Here is a 21,460-nt window from a genome sequence, read left to right as displayed (position 1 = left end):
AATTTAACAAATAAGTAAAATTAGGAGACAACCAGCAACTGGTGCAAGAGGCACTTTGGAAAAGAAGAGTAGCACTCAATAAGACAGGGTCATGACTCATGTTTCCAGCCCTTGTATTTTGTAGCCCATGGTTGTAGTAGAATGGTAGGTTCCAGATCCTGTTGCAACCAGTACGATGCAACAGGGCCGGATGCCCACCATATGAACGTGTGTAGCACACGTGCACATGCGCAGCTCACACATGCATACTTATTGCCCGTGATGATACTGCTGTTCAACAGAGCAGCGCACAGGCACCGTATGCTCCGTGTGTGCGTGCAGAAGCCCTGAAAACTTCAAATACTGGTAAGGAGGGTGGGCAAATGGGTGGGCCCTCCAGAGCACGGTACCGGAATGGTACCTGGTGCTCCTGGCAGGCACCGGTACACCCGTACCGGAGCGTACCATTTGTAACCCACCACTGCTGTAGTATGAGATGATGGATCTTCAACAGTCACGTCTTCTGGTCCCAGCCTTGTTCCTGTCTTCAGTCTTTGAAGAAGAACCGTTTCTTTTCTTTTCCTTTGTGCTTTGAAAAATAAGTTGACCTCCTCTTTTTTGTGGCAGCCCTTCAAATACTGGAATATCACTATCATGTTCTTCTAGTCCTTTCTTTTCCTAGACTAGCCAAACCCAAATCCTGCAACCTTTCTTCATATGTTTTAGTCTCCTGACTGTAATCATCTTAATTGCTATTCTCTGCCAATTTTGGATTGCAAAATCTGCACAGGAACTTTTTTCTCTGCAAATATGGATGACATATTTTGTCATCTATATTTGATTGCAAAGGGTTGACAAATAATTAGGAAGAGCTAGGAGGGTCTTTTGTGACATGTGACACCATGTGGACCTCAGAGTTTCTCCAAAATTTGCACCAATATTGTATTTTTTTTGTTACTGTAGTGAAAAGAAAATATTGAATTCCTGGGAAATAATCATATTGACTAATTAATTTCATTTAAAGTGAAATGAAAATTAGATCAAATTTAATTGTTTCCCAGGACATCCTGACTTTTAGAGGTGCTACCCCAGCCTTCCATTTCAGAGTAAGATCATCTGTCTGAAAAGATTGCCTACCTCTGTCTTCAAGGATCAATATGACTTCATTATGATAAATGTATGCATGAAAATTGCATGTCAAAAGTACTCTTTAAGATGCAAAGTTTATTTTACCTGAGCTGTGGGATAAAGGTAGAAATCCCACTTAATTAATCTGTAACTCTTCTCGAAAAAGGGATGACTTGTCTCAATCCAGACATCATCCATTTATTATATTGCACGTGCTCTTTTGGGATGCTGACACAAGAACCCAAGGTGCAAATTTTTGAAGGGAAGTTTTAATCTGTCGATCTTTCAATCGAAACTTCCCATTGATGCAGATGTCTCCAAGGAGCCAAGCCAAGCCAGGAGTTTTATGGTTCTTCATAGCCTTTCAGGATGATTTGAAGATTGGATAGCTTCTTTGAAGCTTCTCTGGTGATTAGAGACATGTTACAACTTCAGTTCTAAATAGAGAGAATGACAAGGGATGTCAGTTGAGAGGCATTGAGAAAAGTGTGCATTCAATTATGTTTACCACCCCCTTTACTCTCTTCTCACCAACTTTCTTCTGAGGAAGCAAGATTCAGTCACTCAGTTTGGACTTCATTTAATTCTCTCAACTTTTGGAGACCGCATCCATTTTGTCACTCTGGTGCTGATGGAATGTTTCTTTGTTGGTTTTGTTAATACAGCTCAACTCTCAGTATTCTCAGTATGGGCTCAAGACTGACTGATCCACTATTCACTTTGGGCTCAGACCTTCTTTTTCCATTGCAATCAATCATTTGCCAACCAATCAATCCAACATGCTACAACAGATACCCGTTCCCTCAAACCCACACAGCTTTCCGAAGAGCCTCTTTTGTACACTGTTCTTCAAGATTAATAAAGAGAGGGTGGACTGGATATACAGGGCTAAGTTGTTTCAAAGATGTCAGAGGTCATTCCTGGGAAGATGAAGCCCTAGGTTCTAAAGTTAGCATTCCCTCAGTGAGGGAGCCCTCAGGAATCCCTTTCTCTTTCTTTCTTTCTTCTTTCTTCTTTCTTGCCTCCTTCTTTCTTTCTTTCTTTCTTTCTTCTTGTTTTCCCTCTCTTCCTTCCTTCCTTCCTTCTCTTTCCTTCCTTCCCTCTCTCTCCTTCCTTCATTTCTTTCTTTATTCCTTCCTTTCCCCTCTCTCCTCCCTCCCTCCCCTCCCTTCTTTCTTCTTTCTTCTTCTTCAATTTCTTTAGCTGCCCATCTCATAACTCTAGACAGTGACAATCAGAAAAATATATACTGCAATAAAAAATATCTAAAACAATAAAACAACAAACAACCTTTCAAATAAATACACCCAGCAGCCAAGATACTTAGCCAGTTACAATAAAATCAGGAAGCAGGGTCCTTAAGGCATTCAGGGTCCCAGGTTCAGGAAGACACACCATATTTCTAAAGCCATGTGAAAACCAACAGGGTTGGGCCATTCTACTATCTGTGGGCGGGGGGGGGGGATATCTCCACAGAGCAAGACCTACTGCAAAAAGGCTGATCTTCTAGTCCTCAACAAACCAACCACTCTTCAGTGACAAGAACAACAGCATGCCCAATGTATATAAAAATAGTATATTACATGGACAAGTGTGGTGTATGGTGCCCATAATGTTACACAAGCTGAAGCTGTAGGTCCTCTTCAAGGGCAGGTAGAGTGCATTTCAATAATCCAGATGTGAAATGACAAAGGCATGGTGGATAGCATATATATATGTGTGTGTGTGTGTGGTGTGTTGTGTTTTTATTTTTTTTTTGTGCTGATAAATAAATAAAGGGGACTAGTATAGATCTATTTCAAGCTATTTAGCTCTCATCAGCTAGCCATACCCTTACTGGGATTTGAACCTGGGGGTAAGGGTATGGCTAGCTGATGAGGCTAAATAGCTTGAACATAGATCTATACTAGTCTCCCTTTATTTATTTATCAGCACAAATAAAAAAAAACACAAATATAACAAAGGCAACAGTAAAAATATTGGGTTCTGTCATGATGGACTCTTGTGACGAGCCGATTGACAGATGATGGAAAGCAGTTAGCTTCCTCCATAATTGGGGCTTACCAGGGGTTGTAAAAATCTTATATAATATATATATTATATATATATATATATATATATATATATATATATATATATATATACACACACACACTACATACACATAGCACATGTACGCTGTGTGTGTATGTACTGCGTGTGTGTGTGTGTGTGTGTGTGTGGTGTGTGTGTATACTTATTTATTATGGAAATAAACATGACATTTTAGAAAGGAATTGTGCCCTGCTGGAAAAAGATGCGGGCAGTTATAGTTCTTCTAGAAATAGAGATAACACACAAAACCCACTAAGAAATCTAGACTTGTGGGATTTTTTAGTATTTTCCCCAGTCATGTTCTACTGATTTTTAGTGAAAACACTTAGGTTATTGAGTTAAAAAAGCTTAACAGATGTTTAATGGTCCCATCAAATCATTAATTTCTACTTCTGGTTGAACAATGTTTTGTCAATCAAGCTTTGGTTTAGTGGAAAACCAGTTGATTATCTGAATGCTCCAATCATGCTATTTTATCATTTTGGGGGAGGAAAAAAAGGCTTGACAAATTATGCTAGCTGCACGAGCAAACAAATGTTTTATTTGAAACAGATGTGCTTGAAGTTATGACGTGAAAAACATAGCATTTACTACTGACTTGTGGTGCTTTCTTTCAAATACAAACTGTTAGCACTGAGGTTCTTCCATGTACCGTCTGTTACATGCTTCGTTCTTTGGGATATTTGAGGACAATAACTTAGCTGGTCATTAAAGTGCATCAAAAAGAAAGACAGAAAGAGACACATAAACACAGTTTTCGTGCCTGTTTCCTCACGCTGGTCACCCAATCACGGCGTTTCATCTCTCTCTTCCCTCCTCCTCCTCCCCCTCCTGCTCCTTTTCTAATCATTTCTACCTGTTTTACTGGTAAAGTAACTATATTAAATAAATCCCCTTCCTCCTTGTTAAAAGCTACAGGCTTTTAATATATTCACAGTAATCTCTAAAACAAATTGTAATACCTGAGGCTCTTAATCTTTCCTCATAAATTGTTTACCTCCATTATCGTGTTTATTCTTTCTGTGTACTTGATTTTTTTTCTCTCAGTCTAAATACCCAAATACCCAAAATACCTAAAAACTAGGGTTTGTTTGATTCACATATTTACAAATCTTCCATTAGCTATAGGTTTGCATGAATTCATTTTCCCCCGACAGCTACAACCTAAATAATTGATTTTTGAAAGCACCCTCTAATTCAAACCCTGTAGTGGCCTAGAGTAACTAACAGGTAGTTAAGTCATTGTAGCAATGATTATAATTACCAGACCTTGATTTTTGAAACCATGAGAGGCCACCAGACAGAACTAAAGAGATTTCAAGAAATTCTAATTCTAATAGAAACTGGTCTAATTTTTCTCCTATTCCTGCTTTTTGAACATCTTACTTTTCAACTCTTTCTAAACATCACAGTAGAAGCTCTTGCTATTGGCTTAGACTCTAATTTAATCATTTTAATTTAACTCACCTCCAATTTAAATTTTTTGGGATTCATCCCAAGTTACTGTTGTGGGGTTCTGCAAAAGTCTGTTTTGCAAATCAAGATTTCCAAATATCTAACTAGATGACTTAGGCAAGATTACTGAGAGTGGCGAAGTAGTAAAAATCATAAAAGTCTTCTGTGTTTGATGGGAACTTCCTTGCATAGCCTTTGATGGATGTGGCATAGTAGTCAGGGATAGACAAATAGAAGAGAAGGAACTGGAGAAAATTCACAAATACAGGGACCTAAATAGAAGAAGGATGACTGTGGCAAAAGGAAAGCCAGGCTAGTTACCACTAGTAATAGTTGCAATCCCTAATAATTGGCAGCAACGTTTGAACCCCATCCACATTGATAAATCACCATCAGTCAAGTTCCAAAAGGCAGCTTTACTTGGAACAGCTTATATTCCTGCCACCATACCTGTAACAACATCAAACATCTACATTTGCCGATCCCAAATCCATGGACTTGATAGGTGGATAAAAATGCCAAATCCAGTGTAAATCTTTGGCTGACTGTAACAAACCATAATCAGAGCAGTGGTGAGGTTGCAGGTGGTACGCCCTGGTACAGCATACCGGAGCCTGCATGGAGCACCAGGTACCATTCCGGTACAGTGCTCTGGAGGGCCACCCACCCTTGCTACTTACTGTCTTAAAGTCTTCAGCAATTATGTGCATGCAACGGGGCGTACAGCGCCTGCGCGATGCTCCATCTCAGCAGCTGGAGCATCACGGAGGCTCGCTGAACAGTAAGACACATGTGCGTGCTGTGTGCATGTGTGCACACACTGCACACATGCATGTGAACGACGCCAGGCCAGTTCCAACCGTACTGGTTGGAATGGGATCCAGAACCATCACTGTAACAGGGGGAAAAAGTCACAAATTAGCAATCACACTACTGTACAATTTTGTAGCAGATTAGTAGTGTCTTTTTTCCCCTCTTCAACGGTGGTTTCATCCTCTGCAGAGTTTCTCAGTAGCAACATTTCTACAGCTCAAAGGTATTCACAAATGTAGACACGTAGAAAAGACAAATATAATTAAACTAATCTCCAGATACTCAGCATTGAGGGGATAGACAATGCCATGGTCAGCTTAGTTCAGTTTCTTTTGCACATGTGATTCTTTTTGTGTGTGTTCGATGACTCAATTCCATTTTTTTTAATTTAAAGGGCTCAAACATCTCCCTCAATTTTACTATTTTATTATTGAACTTGTAGCCCACCATCCTGATTATTCCAAAGCACAAAGTGGCTCTACTGCATGTTTCTCTTAGGTATATCCTTTTTGTCTCTTTCAAATGAAACAGAAAGGGAAGGAACATCTGTATATAAGAGTATCCTGTGGAAATTCCAGTCCAAAATTATCTGTTCCATAACTTTGGAAGAGTAACACTTGTAATATCAATAGAGAGACACAGTTGGTCTAGTGGTAAGGTGATGGCCAGTGGTAGGATTCATTTTTTTTTACTACGGTTTTCTGGGTGTGGCTTTGTGGGCATGGCAGGGAAGGATACCTGCAAAATCCCCATTCCATCCCCACCCCACTAACCTGCTTTTCCTGATTCTGACCTAGGCTCCTGAGAAAGCTTAAATCACAACCTTAGTCCCAAACACCCTCTTTTATTTATACGGCTATGAATTACGGTCATTCACAGCCCACAAGGCTTCACAAACAGTCCGTGAAGGTTGAGAGATGTCTGCTCGAGTTTGCCAGTCTTTCTAGGGGATTGTTAATAGACACTCCCTTATCCCCTTGGAATGTAGCCAGATCCCTAATTGCCAAAATGCAGAGCAAGCCAAATTGGCACAGAGTCAAAAGAACTTTTCAAAGTTTGAACACGACCAGATAAAATAATTGCTTCCTGTAAATGCTCAAGTCTCGTTCGCTCCTCTTTTAGGTCTTATGAGAGGGGCCAATCATCTCCAAGCCTTACTCCCAAAGTCAACTCTGTTTCTCTCAATTGTTCTTTCCTTCTGGCAGCTCTGCACATGCGCACACTTCCGCTGTTCTCCTGCCTCATTGATGTCAGACTCCAGAGGCTCCAAAGCTGCAAATAACTACCAGATGGCCTTGGCCCCTTCTTTGTCTCCAGTGCAGAGCCCTTGTCTGAGCCTTCCCAGACTCCAGGATTGGCCCATGTCCCTCCCCAACCCTCTTCACTGTCAGACTCTGCAGCCAGCTCCGCAGGCCACCGGTGGACCACAACACTTTCCAGCTCAATTCTCCTGTTTCAGGGCAACACAAAGAAGATAAGGTTGGAGGCAGTTGGGGCATGGCCAGCCTATTTGCTGGTTTTCCAAACTACTCAGAATTTCCACTACCAATTCTCCAGAACCTGTTAGACAGCGGCTGAATACCACCTCTGGAAACCCTATACAATTTCAGACAAATGGCTATCCAACATCTTCTTAAAGACTCCAGTGTTGGAAGGAGTTCTCCATTTATCCCCTCATCCAGATCACTGATGAAGATGTTGAAGAGTACTGGGCCTAAAACAGAGCCTTGGGGTACTCCACTGCATACCTCCCTCCATGTAGATGCAGTTCCATTGAGGACTACTTTTTGAGTGTGGTTGGTCAGCCAGTTATGAATCCATCTGGTGGTGATGCTGTCTATCCCACATTTTCTACTTTATCTAGTTGTAGGTTATGGTCTACTTTATCAAATGCCTTGCTGAAGTCCAAGTAAATTATACAATTTTGTCACTTTGTCGAAGAATGCAATAAGATTAGTCTGGCATAATCTGTTTTTGACAAACCCATGTTGGCTTTTGGTTATTACTTTGTTTACTTCTAGGTGTTCGCTAATTCGTTGCTTGATTATATTTTCCAGAATCTTTCCTGGTATTGAGGTCAGGCTGATAGGTCTGTAGTTTCCTGGATCTGTTTTTCCCCCCTTTTTTGAAAATGGGAACCACATCAGCTCTTTCCCAGTCCTCTGGTAGTTCCCTGGTGCTCCAGGATCTCTGAAAGATATAGTTCAGTGGTTCTGAGATCTCATCTGCCAATTCCTTCAGAACCCTGGGGTGTAATCCATCCAGCCCTGGTGATTTGAACTCATCTAGGGTAGACAGGTGCTAACTTACCATTTTCTTCCCTATTTCAATTTGTGTTCCTAATTTGATTTTTGTGGTGTGTTTTTGGTAGGTTGGACTGTTTTTTCCCTTTGTGTAAAGACAGATGCAAAACATGAGTTAAATAGTACTGCTTTCTCCCTGTTGCTTGTCACCTTCTTGCCACTTTCTCCCAGCAATGGACCAATTGTTTCCTTAACCTTTTTTTCTTGTTTTTAACATGTTGGAAAAGCAGGATAAAAATCTAACAAATAAATAACTGCAAGTACCAGAGTTTAGTTTTCTGCCAAATTTTTGCACATTTGCCCCCAAAATATGTTGTACTTTTCATGGGTTGAAATGGACCAACCTCCATGTCTATATGTGTCCACTTGTGTTATTTTGCACATGTGTGTTTGTGTGTGCGCACATGCTGTGTGGATGTAGTGAACCCGATCTAAATCTAGCTACTCACCTCCAACCTATTCCAAACCAGAAAGCAGCTTCTTTACCAAAATGCCTCCTCATTCCTGTCCGTGAAATTTATAGAAACATTTTTTTAAAAAAAAACTCCTGCTTGCATCTTTATGTCCCTCAATCCTTCTGGCGATGCCTCCCTTTGAAAAGGAGCTCAATCCATCCCTTAATCAGCTTGCTCCGAGTTTGACAAAACGAAAAGCTTTCCTGGTCTGCAAAGTGGAAGTTGGAAGGCAGCCATTTCTCTGACAAGCCCTCTCAGGAACACGTCTCCCCCAGACGCTTGTCTGGCTTCTCCGTGGCTTGCAAAACAGCCTCCCTCTGCACTTGGCATCATAAAGTGATTGATTAACGATGTCATTTTTTTAAAAAAAATATGATGTTTGTGGCCTTCCTTCTTTTCTTTTTGGAATGTGTACCATTTTTTGACTGCAATTAATCCTGGCAAGGTTTGTTGGCTGTTGTTTTTTAAAAAAAGGAAACACCAGGAAACCTATATTCCACAGCAACTGAGGTTTCTTTTCTCCCCAACCTCCCATTTTAATAACACAGACAGGCCCCCACCCCTTAGCATTGGGTTGAACATTGGGAAAATTTCATCACTTCATAGCATAGCATAGCACAACATAGCACAGCACCTTTGGGCAGACAATATCTTTGTATATGTCACATTATTAATATTGACAGCAGATTCAGAGATGTCCACATTCTCCTCTTTTAAAACAGTCTCCCTTTTTTTAAAAAAAAACCTTCTCTTTGTTTGTTTCCCTGAGTGATTATTTTGGTTTTAAGTGATTGATTGATTATGTGCCATTTCAACTTTGGCTCTTATTGGCCAGACATATTTTTCTCCAGGTCAATTTGTCCCTAACTTGGTTTTCTAATGGTACACCCATTGCCGTAATTCTAGTATCCAAAATAACCAGAATAATAACTGCATCCATCCATCTTACTGCTGGTTCTCTTCATCTCTTTCCTTCCAGGTTATTTTGGACAATAGAATAACAGCTGCAAAATGCTATCAGGGGACATTGAAGTCATGTTGCAAGGATTTATATTCCAGCTCAATGCTTCTCAATTTGGCCAATTTCCAGGTGCCCCAGTACTGCCACCAGTCTGAATTTTCAGTAATTTGCAAGCAGCCTTAGCCACCGATACAGTCCCTGAGACATTGAGGCAGGGTAGAGGCCTCGTACTGTCCTACCTGAATGCTTCAGTTTTGAAGATTTGAAGATATACACATCATGTATATCTGATATATTTTATATTTGCTTTTTGTTAAGAGCAACTGGTAAGGCTTTTACTACCAGAGCCAGGATTTGTGCCATGGTTTGTCAAATGATCCTTTAGGCATAGGGCTAGTCCTAAGTGCTAGTGCTTATTCTGGACTACTAGGGTTGTAGTGAATATTTGATTAATGGACTGTTACAATGATTTGTTCAAAATCTGCAGCAAAACATTTCCAGAGGTGACGAAAGTTGGTTAGGCTGACCTCTCTTCCTTTCCTTTTTTTCTTTTTTAATTTCAAAGAAATTATCAAATACTACAGGATGAAGAGGAATTTTTGAACTTTTTGGTGGCATTCAGAGCCATCTCATTAAAGGATAGCAATAAAATAGAACATTCGTTGACTGCAATAATGAAGAACAAGCATTTCTCACCTTAGGTACATGGCGTTATTTTTATTCCTTGCCTTCAATTGTCTCTCAGGAATGAAATTACTATGCTAAAAAGTATAGAACATTCAAAACTTTAAGATCAAACATTTTGACACTCATATCTAAAGGGAACATTGACAGCTGTATATTGCTTGTAACACTAGTTCTAAGGAAAAATTAGATGGATGGAGACAATGTTCTTCTCCCCCCCCCCCCAAAAGCAATCATTTTCTTTTTACTACTACTAGGTAGGAATGGAAATAAAATAACTATTTCTTTTCCCTTGCAAATGACCACAGAGAGAGAGAGAGGGAGTGGGAGGAGGAAGAAAGAAAGAGAGAGAGATACTTATAAATGATTGGTAATAACAGGCTGTCACGTAAAGCTTGATTTATGGCCCTAAAGAAGTCTGTTGAACTGAAGAATTGTTTAAAATGAAGTGATCTTAGTGAAAAGAGAGTCCATAATTCCAAAGGTAATTTTATACTTATATCGTTAAAAAATAGTCAGTGCAGGACCATCCTTGTATTTTATTGAGACACTGCAGCTGCCCATGTACGTTTTCTACTAGCTATGATACAACTGGCAGTGATTACCCATGAGCTACTAAACCAGGTTCAAAATTTTCTTTTGGACATATAATCACCTGAACTATTTGGGAGGTGATGACGAAGATCATTAGAGGAGGCATTCCTGCTACAAGGAATCATACATTTGGAAGGACATTGTGTGCTATCTTCTTGCCTCATACAAACACATGAATTAAAACATCTCCCAAGTTTTTTTTCCTGAGGTTGGATTAGAATTTACTTTCCTGTACCTTAAGTCCATTATTTCATGTCCTGCTCTCTGGCGTAATGAAGGATCTTTATCTCACCCTTTCAGTCCTTCTATTTCTGTTACAACTTACAGCTTGTCATGATGTTGTCATTTTCAAATGGCTTTTCTATCAGTGGAACGTAACTTCTGTAACACTCAGGGATTCATACTGATCTCCGTGTCTTTTAGGTACCTTCCGAAGACTTATTTGAAGATCTCCATGTCTTTCAGGAACTTTCAGGTCCCAGATATTTCTACAGGGATGCTACCATGTTTCCCTGAAAATATGACACGTCCTGATAATAAGGCCATGCCACATTTTTCTGGTGGGCAAAAATATACCCCCCCCCGTCTGTTGAAGAGCAGGCTCCCAAAGAACCGGGCACAGCAGCCACCTGGCAAACCCTTTCCAGCTGGGCACAGCACCATTCACTGACCTAGGGGTATCGCCAAGCAGTGTGAGCACCTATTCGCTGCCGCCCGGCTCTTGTGTCTTGGCGCCTTCAAAATGCCAGTGAATGGTGTTCTGCACAGCTGGAGAGGGAGGTTGCATGAACAGCTGTTCCACTGCCACTCACGTGCCTCCCAGCCTCATGATGCCCTGGCCCAGTTCTCCCCGCAGAGCCAGGGCACCTCCGCTACTGCCGCCACTGCCACCGCCATCCCAGCATGGCTTTTTTGGCAGCTTCCAAACTGAGTCTTCCAGCAGTGGCTGCTCTGGGCATACGCTCTATCATTGTACACTCTGGGAGTATGCTCTGCTGGCAGTCGACTCACAACTATAGACTATATGTCCAGAGTGGCCACTGCCAGAAGACTCAGTTTGGAAGTTGCAGAAAAAGCCATGCTGGGATGACAGCGGTGGCGGCGGCAGCAGAGGTGCTCTGGCTCTGCGGGGAGAGCTGGGCCATGGCATCATGAGGCTGGAAGGCACATGAGTGGGAGTGGAACAGCTGCTCACACAACCCCCTCTTCAGCCATGCAGAGCGCCATTGGCATTTCGTAGGTGCCAAGCCGCGAGAGCCGGGAGGCGACGAACAGGCACTCACGCAGCTTGGCGATACCTCTAGGTCAGTGAATGGCACTGTGCCCAGCTGGAAAGGGGGTTTGCCGGGTGGCTGCTTGTGAGCATGGTTGCCTCATGACTGTTGTGTTGCATTGTTGTGATAGCGCAACACAGCCATTCGCCCTGAGGCTGTGCCCAGCTTTTTGGGAGCCCGATCGCAAGAGAGTAGCTGCCCGGCAATCCCAAAACAAACCCTCTCCTGATAATAAGGCCCAAGCCATATTTTGTGGGTAAAAAGAAAATAAGACCCTGTCTTATTTTTGGGGAAACACGGTAGCATTTTGGTGGGTGGAAGGAGGGGAGGAATGGTGTAGTCTATATATGAAGTTTCTGTTTCCCTGCAATGATGTAGTGTGGGAGGGGTTTGGCTAGCATTGCTTTAAATAGCTGGTCTTAAATGAGAAGTTTCAGTTCTTGCCTAGCTCTCTTGTTATCACAAGAGATGTTATCTTCCAATAAAAGCTCCTTTTGGAACCACAGCAGTTTCAAGAGTCCTGCTTTCTTGGCAAGATTGGAAAGGAAAGATCTTACAGGTACCTTCCAAAAACTTATTTGAAAATCTCCATGTCTTTTAGGTACCTTCTGAAGACTTATCTACTTCATCAGGCCTTCCCCGTTCAAATGTATGGGTGATTTTTTACAAATACTTCTGCTTCCTTTCTCCCCACCCTTTTAAAAAGATTTTTTATCCCACCTTTTTTTTTTATAAATAGCTTAAGGTGTCAGACTAAAACAGTCAGCCCTCAACTTACAATCACAATTAAGCTAAAAGTTGTTGTTGAGCAAGGCAGTTGTTACATGAGCTTTGCCTCATTTTATGTCTTTTTTGTCACAATTTAAGCAAATTACTGCAGTTGTCCATGAAGATCCTCAGTCATCCAGATCATGGTTGTCCCAAAGGTGCTTTTCAAGAAGCAGCTAGACTTTCTTTGCTTTCATTCAAGACATTTTGCTTTTCATCCAAGAAACTTATCAATTCAGAAGTCAGAAGAAGAACCTTCTTGGATGAGAATGAAATTTCTTCAACAAAAAACAAAGAAAGTTCAGTTGCCTCTCAATAAAGCACCTTTGGGACAATCACTGAAGTTGTTAAGTCTTCTAGTCCAACCCCTGATCAATACAGGAGACCTTATATGATCCCAAACAAACGGGAGTCCAAAGTTTCTTGAAAATCTCCACCAATGGAGCATTCACAACTCCAGGAGGCAATGAGTTCAATTGATGCATCATTCTCACTGTCAGGAAATTCCTGAGTTCCAGGTTGGGTCTCCCTCTGACAAGCTTCCACCCAATGCTTCTTGTCCTGCCCTCAGGTGTTATGGAAAATAAATAACCCCTGTCTTCCCTGTGGCTGCCCTTCCAATATTGACAAACTATGATCAGGTCTCCCATAAGCCATCTCTCTGTTGTGTTTATGCCAGGAGAACTAACAACATATGGAGTATAGTGAGATAAAAGCTTTTTGTGGGTGCCTGGAATCAAAGGCAGACCAAAGACTTTAAGATTAGTAGTCTCATGGAAGATAGAGTGATCAATAAAGAAGAGACTGACAATATTCCCAGCTCTCTATCTACATCCTATTGCTCCTTCTGATGATAAAATTGTAAGGCACTGAAGAAACAGCTGTTTAAAATGCAAGTCCAAGAAATGCCTTGAGACTCGTGGGCATTATGCCTGACCCACCCACAACTATTCCATTAATGTTATTGCACATTAAATAAATGTATGTATTTAAAACATTATATAGTTACTCATCTTAGATTGAATTCTGGGTCATTCCCAATCAACAATAAAAACAACATCAATAGAAAACAGCATAGTACAAATATCTATTAAAACCATAAAAACCTGGCAGCAAAGCTAAGCTTGCAGGATCCAATGGAATGGAATGGTGTGGAGCAGAGCAGAGTGGAGTAGAATAGAATAGAACAGAATAGAATAAGATGGGATGGGATGGGAGGGAATCGAATGGAATGGAATAATAGAATGGAATGCAATAGAATATAATAGAATACAATGGAATGGAATGGAATGGAATGGAATAGAATAGAATAGAACAGAACAGAACAGAATAGAATAGAATAACAAAGGTGGAAGGGACCTTGGACAACTTCTAGTCCAACCTGGTTGATCATTCTCATCATTAAGTCCTCATTACGTCTTCTCCTCCACCTCACTCTGTTCCAGAATTTAAGAGGAGGGAAAAGCCGAGTCTTCAGAGCTTTTCAGAAGGCTAGGAGGATAGAAGGTTACCCAGACTTCACGAGGAAGATTCTTCAACAAGGCAGGACCAAGACAGAAAAGGCATGCTTCCTAGATCCCATAAGATATTAATGTTTAAGGAAGGGAGATAATAGCCTTCATATTGAATTGCACTTAGAAGAAAACCAGGGGGCAGTGTCATGTGTGCAGAAAAGCTATTACACGCATAGACTTAGGGGAAACCATCCCTGCACGTGCCAGTTGTAGCTTTCAAAAGTTCTTAAGGTTAGACTCATGTAGAGCCCATTGGCAATATTTTTGGAATCTCCCTCCTTCCACAATTTTCTACAATGCCCAAACAAACTGCAACATAGTTCATTGATTCCCCCCCCCCCCAAATTTGTTCTGTTGGCCATGTCTGTAAATATCTTCTGTGTCACCGTCACAGCAATACCCTTACCATTAAATATACAGGCTGGAAATGACACTTATGGAGTTATGGTAGCTTATATAGATACATTAATCCCCTGTTATTTCCGAAACAATCTCTTATCAGATAAAACCTTAGCTTCTCAGCTTGTAGTTTCAAGATATGAAAATGTGTTTCTTGTTTTAAACAGAAAATATTTCTTTAGTCCATCTTCCCTGAAGTCTCTGAAGAGGAAACCATTATCCTGGGGAAAGCAAACTCTGTTCAGATAAATTAATTACCTGAGCAAATTCAAATTTATTTAGCAATGGATCCCTATACAACTATTCCAGACCTTGACAAGACCAGGTCTACTTGTGGATTAGGGCAATGGATGTCCTACTAAGCTGGCTTGCTATGTTTCCTATTGATAAAGAAGTAAGAAATGTATGAGACCAATTTTGGCTAAAATGGAGAAAACTGAAAAATAGGAAACTAACTATGCTGCTTGTTTCCTTAAATTTAACATCTCCAAAATGGCTGTCAGTGGTATATGAGGTTATTATGGGGTTATTTTTTATTCTTTGGGCGTAATTTCCCCCTTAAACTATTTTTTCTGTAATCATTTTTCTTTGGATTATCTGAAAAACTGGAATCTATCAGAATGGTCCAATGGTGGGTTCAATTTTTTACAACCAGTTCGGGCGCGCTCCAGGTGGGTGGGTGGGTGGAGCCTCCTGCCGCTGCTACTACCAGTTCAGCCAATCTGGGCCAATCTGGGAGCAACCCAACTCTGGAATGGTCTATGTAGTCCATCTTCCCATAAAGAGAGAAAGAGAGACATGTTACAGTATTACATCATATTTTACGGAGTGGAATTTACGTGACTTCATCATTCTGGGATATATCATCTCCAGGATCACAGAATTTAAAGGAACCTTGGAGCAGTGATAGGATTCAAATAATTTAACAACCAGTTCTCTGCCCTAATGATTTCTTGCAACAACCAGCTCACCAAACTGCTCAGAAAGTTAACAACTCCTGAAGTGGTGACTGAATCCCACCACTGCCTTGGAAGTCTTCTAGTCCAACTCCTCCTTGAGCAGGAGACCCTATTCCATGTTTAAAAATGGCTGTCCAGTCTCTTTCTTGAAAACTTCCAGTGTTGAAGCACTCAAAACTTCTGGAGGCAAGCTGTTCCACTGTTTAATTGTTCTCACCCACAGGAAATTTTTCCTAGGTTGGATCTAGACAGTTGGACAGTTTCCATTAATCAGTTTCCATCCACCCATCCATCCAGGATGGGGAGATGAGGGAAAGAGATGCTGTTTAGGGAACAGTTAGACAAGTGCATGTATTGGGGAGGAGTCCTCATAATGGGCTGAGAAACCTCCACCCTAATTTATCAGGCTATAAAAAGAGAGGGCAGGAGATCTGTACATTTAAACTTGCTAGACTATGTTAATACAGTCTTACCATAAAGCAGAATTAGTTCATCTGTCCTGTTACCTGGCTGCTTGACAATCTCCCTTTGAGAACTTCAGGGACTGAACATGTCATTCTATTTCTCCCTTCTAACAATGAAACTGAGCAGCAGCATTCCAAAGGCTTATAGTCTTCCAAACTGCAGAGGTCCATAATTTCAGTTCCTGGAACTATAGATGGCGTATTTATTTATTTATTTATTACATTTTTCTGCCACTTATCTCTCCTATAGGGTGACTCTGGAAAGTTAGAAACCCATAGGATAAGATCTATCTCAGATTATCCCAAAGGCGCTTTTTTTTCACGAGGCAACTGGACTTTCTTTGTTTTTCCTTGAAGACCTTTCGCTTCTCATCCAAGAAGCTTCTTCAGTTCTTCATCTATCTTGGATGATACCCAATAAGGATAAAACTTGTCCTATACTGCCTCCTAGTGGTCATTTAACTAAATAGGATGGATCTTTTATTAAAACTTCTTTTTAAAAAATGGGAGGGCTTTGGATGACACTTTTATTCTCTTTTAATTAACATTGTGCACAAAGGCTGTACAATCCTCCAGACTCAAAAGCAAAAATATACTAGAGGGCTCCTTTCAATGGCACCATGTCTGCATCTCCTGAAAACAGTCGTATCTTTCCAGAGGATTGCACCATAGCTACTTCAGAAACAGCAAACTGATATTATAGTCTGAGAATAGTTTTATAGTCTGTGAGGAAAGAACTTTGCCTTGGACTCCCATATGCCCCATCTTGCATCACAAAGAAATCCACATCTTAGCCCTGCAAGTTTCTTCCCCAAATGGTTAGGTTTAAGCCAAACTGCCAATTGACCGATCACCATTATTATTATTATTTTCCAGACATCTTGTTTGCATGTTGTAAGACCATAAGGGGGGTAATTAAGAGCTTTGGGATGCTAATCATCAAATTAGAGCCAGGAAATAGATTAAAAAAAGATTAGCTATTACCTCTACTAGCGTGAATCTAACATTATTTTAGCTGTGATACATTCACATTGTTAATATGTTTACTCACAGAAAATTGAATGACCAGCTGGGGCCTATTTATGTGGCTTTGGTGAGCTATATAAATAAAACCTACTCAGCCATGTTGCTGTTATCCTTTCTCCCCCCCCACCCCCCCTTTTTTTAAAAAAGCATTATTTGCATATATGATACATAAACCAGTGCAGAAAGTGCCCTTAATATTTTCATTGGTTCCTTATGGATCAGAGGTGGGTTGCTAATTTTTTTTACTGCTGGTTCAGGCACGCGTGACACTTCTGTGCATGCGCAGAAGCATCTGAGTGGGTGGGTGGGCGGAGCCTTCTGCCACCACTGCTATCAATATGGCCAATCTGGGCCGAACCGGCAGCAATCCACCTCTGCTATGGATTCTCCTTGGATTTGCATATTTGACCTCTAATATAAATCTGGACATCAAAGATCTTGAAATGAAAACCACCATTCAAATTTTAGGATAGCATCTACAGCTTTTGAAGAAGAAAGTCAGTTTGCTTTAAGGATTAATGCACTGGACTAGAAGCTAGGAGATGGTGAGATCTAGTCTGACCTTAAGCATGAAAGCCAATTGGGTGACTTTGGGCCAATCAGCAGGAGACTGGGTGTTCTAGTCCCGCCTTAGGCATGAAAGCCAACTGGGTGACTTTGGGCCAGTCTTCTCTCTCTCAGGCCAGCCCACCCCAGGGCTATTGTTATTGTAATAGGCGGAGGAAGGCCTACTAAATAAGTTTGCCCCCTTGAGTTATTTGTAAAAATAATAAAGATGGGATACAAATAAATAAACAAAATAGAAAATAAATAAAAGAAAATATCTGATGCATGGACGAATCCCTTTTTTGCTTCTTCTGTTATGGCTAAACAGCCATTGAGGTCTTTTATGCCTTTATTTGCCAAAACAGGGTATTTCCAGTTTCTATAAAATATTTCCCAGAGCTTACCATAAAGAGAAAAAAATGCACATTAATAATAAAGTGTGGTTTTTAAAAACAAGTTGGAGTACAAGAAAGAGCTTGTTCCTCTAATGTGTTTAACTGAGTTAGTGGAGGGAAAACTGATGTGTTGATTGACATAGCCAAAATGTAGAGATTTAGCTTTATACAGACTTGGTTATTCACAGGGTTTAAACAGTTTATTCTGATTAGCCATGTCTGACAACTTTTGAACATCAAAATAGTCACTGAAAGTCTTTTGGAGTGTCTGTGGGTTGGTGCGGGGGTGTTCATAATAAATGTGTTGATGATGAACGCATCTTTCAGCACACCTGAGTTTCAGCCAAAGTCCTAGAGAGGCCCATTAAAATGGATCTCCATAGCTGTTTTAATTTTTAATTAACTAAATTAACTGTTAACTAACTGTTTTAACTAAAAGTTAGTGGTAAAAGGAAGGAAGGCTGCCAAAGAACACAATACTTGGACACCATCAAAACCGACACCAGCCAGAACACAGAAAAACTCAAAGAAGTAGTGCAAGATCAGAAGATGTGGAAAAACCTGGCCTACAGAATCACCAAGAGTCAGACATAACTGAATGGACAACAAGAAAATCACTACCTAGAATCTACCCGTCTGAGAACCAAAAGTTTCTGACTTCACCCTGGGGCACACTCCTAGGCCCACTCAAATCTTTCTTCCCACCTGCCAAGCTTCCTTCCTTAAAGGATACTTAATGAAAGCAAACATGGAAAACTCCATACCAAAAACCAAAGCATCACCCAAAAGGATAATTTACCTATTAGCCAATGAATGTAGGCCCATGTGTATCCCAGAGGCATTCTTAGAAAGTACCACATATATTTTTCTAATTGTGCCCATTAAAGATTCCAAAATAGAGCTGGAGGGGACCTTGGAGGTCTTCTAGTCCATCCCTGCTCAAATGGCTGTCCAGTCTCTTCTTGAAAGCCTCCAGTGATGAAGCACTGGAAGACCGCTATCATGCCACCCTAATTCTTCTTTTCTTTAGAATAGCGAAAGTCAAATCCTGTGCCGTTCTTGATATGTTTTAGTATCTGAGCCTTTAATCATCTTGGTTGCTCTTTTCTGCACTTTTTCCAACATCTTTTTTGTAATGTGGTGACCAAAACTGGATGCTGCATTCCAGGTGTGGCCGTACTAAGGCTTTACAAAGTGGTACTAATCACTTCCTATAATTTGGATTCTAGGCCTCTGTTATTACATCCAGGGATCTTTTGGCTGCCACCGTACACGGCTGGCTCCTGTTTAAGGGATCGCCCACTAAGACTTCAAGGTTCCTCTCATAGTTACTGTTTTGAGCCAGGTTTTGCCTAATCTCTACTTGTACCTTAAGTTTGTTCCAAAATTTCAAATATGTCCACTGTAGCAGATCTTCCCAATGTATTAGCATCGATGTGTGGTACAGCATCATTTTCTTTCTAATTGAACTTTTCACGTATGAAGGGAGAAGGGCTCTTTCGGAAATAAACACTGAAAAATGCATGCGGACCAAAAATCTACTCAGGATCGACTCTATTTTTTTTCATGTTCTTCTTTCTTTTTCTACTTTTCATGCTCTCTGTTTGAATAATTGAGTGGGAAGACTTGCTCTGAATAATTCAAAATATTTCCCAAGCTACCAAACCTTACAACGGCACTATGAAGTAGCCTCCCTTTGTTGCGTTTGCTCATCATGCTCTCTGTAGTTACTGAATTCACTCATTTTCTGAGTTGACCCAATGCAACAAAAACCTAATTGAATCAAACTAGCTGGGGTGACACAAAACATTGAGTTTCAAAGAAAATCAGGCAGGTTTAATCTCAACCGAGCTTGGCATGCAGGATGAATGCGAGGCCTTTTCTTGACCCAATCTTCCAGAGAAACAGTCTTAGCTGTCTCTCAACCTTTCTGAATCCATTTTAATATACTCCTGAAATGATCTTGAAACACTTGATATTTTCAAAATCTTATTTGCAGGCATATAGAGTTCGCAAAGGCGCATCATCTAATTAATATTTGTTTTTCTGACCAATAACTGAGCACTGGGAGTTGATAGCCGATCTGTAATTAGAGGAGGAGGAGGAGGAGGAGGGAGGAGGAGGAGAGGAGGAGGAGGAGGAGGAGGAGGAGGAGGAGGAGGAGGAGGAGGAAGAGAAGTAGGAGCAAGAGAAGTAGGAGCAAGAGAAGAAGGAGATTGGCTACATTTTTATGTGAAAGACTGGCTCCTAAGATCCCCAGGGAACAAGTTGGATCAAGCACTGTTACTGGGAATCAGGAGTTAGAGATTATGATCAACCCTGAAAAGTTTGGCTGATGGTGCAGTTCTGTTCCCAGCAGGGAGGTGCACAGATATGGGATAAAAGTATTTTAAAAATGCAGTTGCCATCTTCACTGTTTTTTAACACTCTCCACCCTCTGGAAACCCCCAGTTATCAATATTTTAACTTCAGTTATGGGAGAAGAAGCATTCCCTTGCATTGGAATCAGGAAGGGATTTCTGGTCCATTCCTTGATAGCTTGTTGATGAAACAGGTGGCTTTATCAGTACTAATAAAGGAGAATATTTGTAGCTCAGGGTTGAAATGAGGGGTCCTTAGTGCTTTCTGAGCTTGGTTGTTTCCTTGCAGACCTTTCATTATCAAAACTAGGTAACATGCTTTTATCAGTATTCCTCAACTGATATGGTTCTTTCTCTTCCACATCTGCATTTACACATCTGGCAAAAAACCTGTCTTGGATTCTCAACTCAATAAATGATAATTCACCAGAGGATGCATCATAAAAATCAAATTATTAATATTTTCATCCATCACTATTTCCTTCCTTGTGGGCCCACACTCATATTTCTCACTGCAAAGCCAGTCATCTCTTACTGCTGGACTTCTACTGTCCCTCCCCCCCAAACAAAACGTGATTTATCAAAGAGGTGAGGTCCACTGGCAAACCTTTGGATAATCTAGAAGTTTCTATGGTCATTTATCTGCTTCATCTCCATGGCAAATTTCCCCACAGTTGGGCTCTGCAAGAAACAGCATGCCAACTTTACCTAATATTGAAGCAAAGAAGTTCTTTGGTGAATGAAGAAAAACTTTTCATTTTGTGGAAGAAAAGGAATCAACAGTATAGATCATTTCATTCCTTTTCTAGCCTCTCTCTATGATCTTAGATTTCTACATTAGCCCCCCCCTTCCTAGAATGAGGAGCTTTTAAAAAAACTTTCATTTGAAGTCCGAAGTTCAGATCTAAAGAATCACATTTCATGTGGGAACTTTTAATTACCAAAAATGAATGCAGCAGTTAGCAGAATATCAGAGAGAGAGAGGGAGGGAGGGGGGGAAGGAAAGAAGACAGAAGACAGAGAGAAGACAGGAGGGAAAGAGAGAAGAGAAGAGAGGGAGAGAGAGAAGAGGAAAGAGAAGAGAAGAGACAGACAAGAGAGAAAGAGAGGAGAGAAAAAGAAGAGAGGTGGAGAAATAGAGGAGGGGGGATTTAATGGAGTTCATAAGCTATATATTTAGCCATACACTGGTTGTAATAGTTTAATATTTTACTTGCTCATTCTAGAGTACGTTTTTCCACCCAGGCCTCACTTTACTTTGGAGGTACTAGTAGTTAAGAAACAGACAA

This window comes from Thamnophis elegans, chromosome 15 (assembly GCF_009769535.1).
Source record: "Thamnophis elegans isolate rThaEle1 chromosome 15, rThaEle1.pri, whole genome shotgun sequence".
Taxonomy (NCBI): domain Eukaryota; kingdom Metazoa; phylum Chordata; class Lepidosauria; order Squamata; family Colubridae; genus Thamnophis; species Thamnophis elegans.
This window is presented reverse-complemented; position numbering follows the sequence as displayed.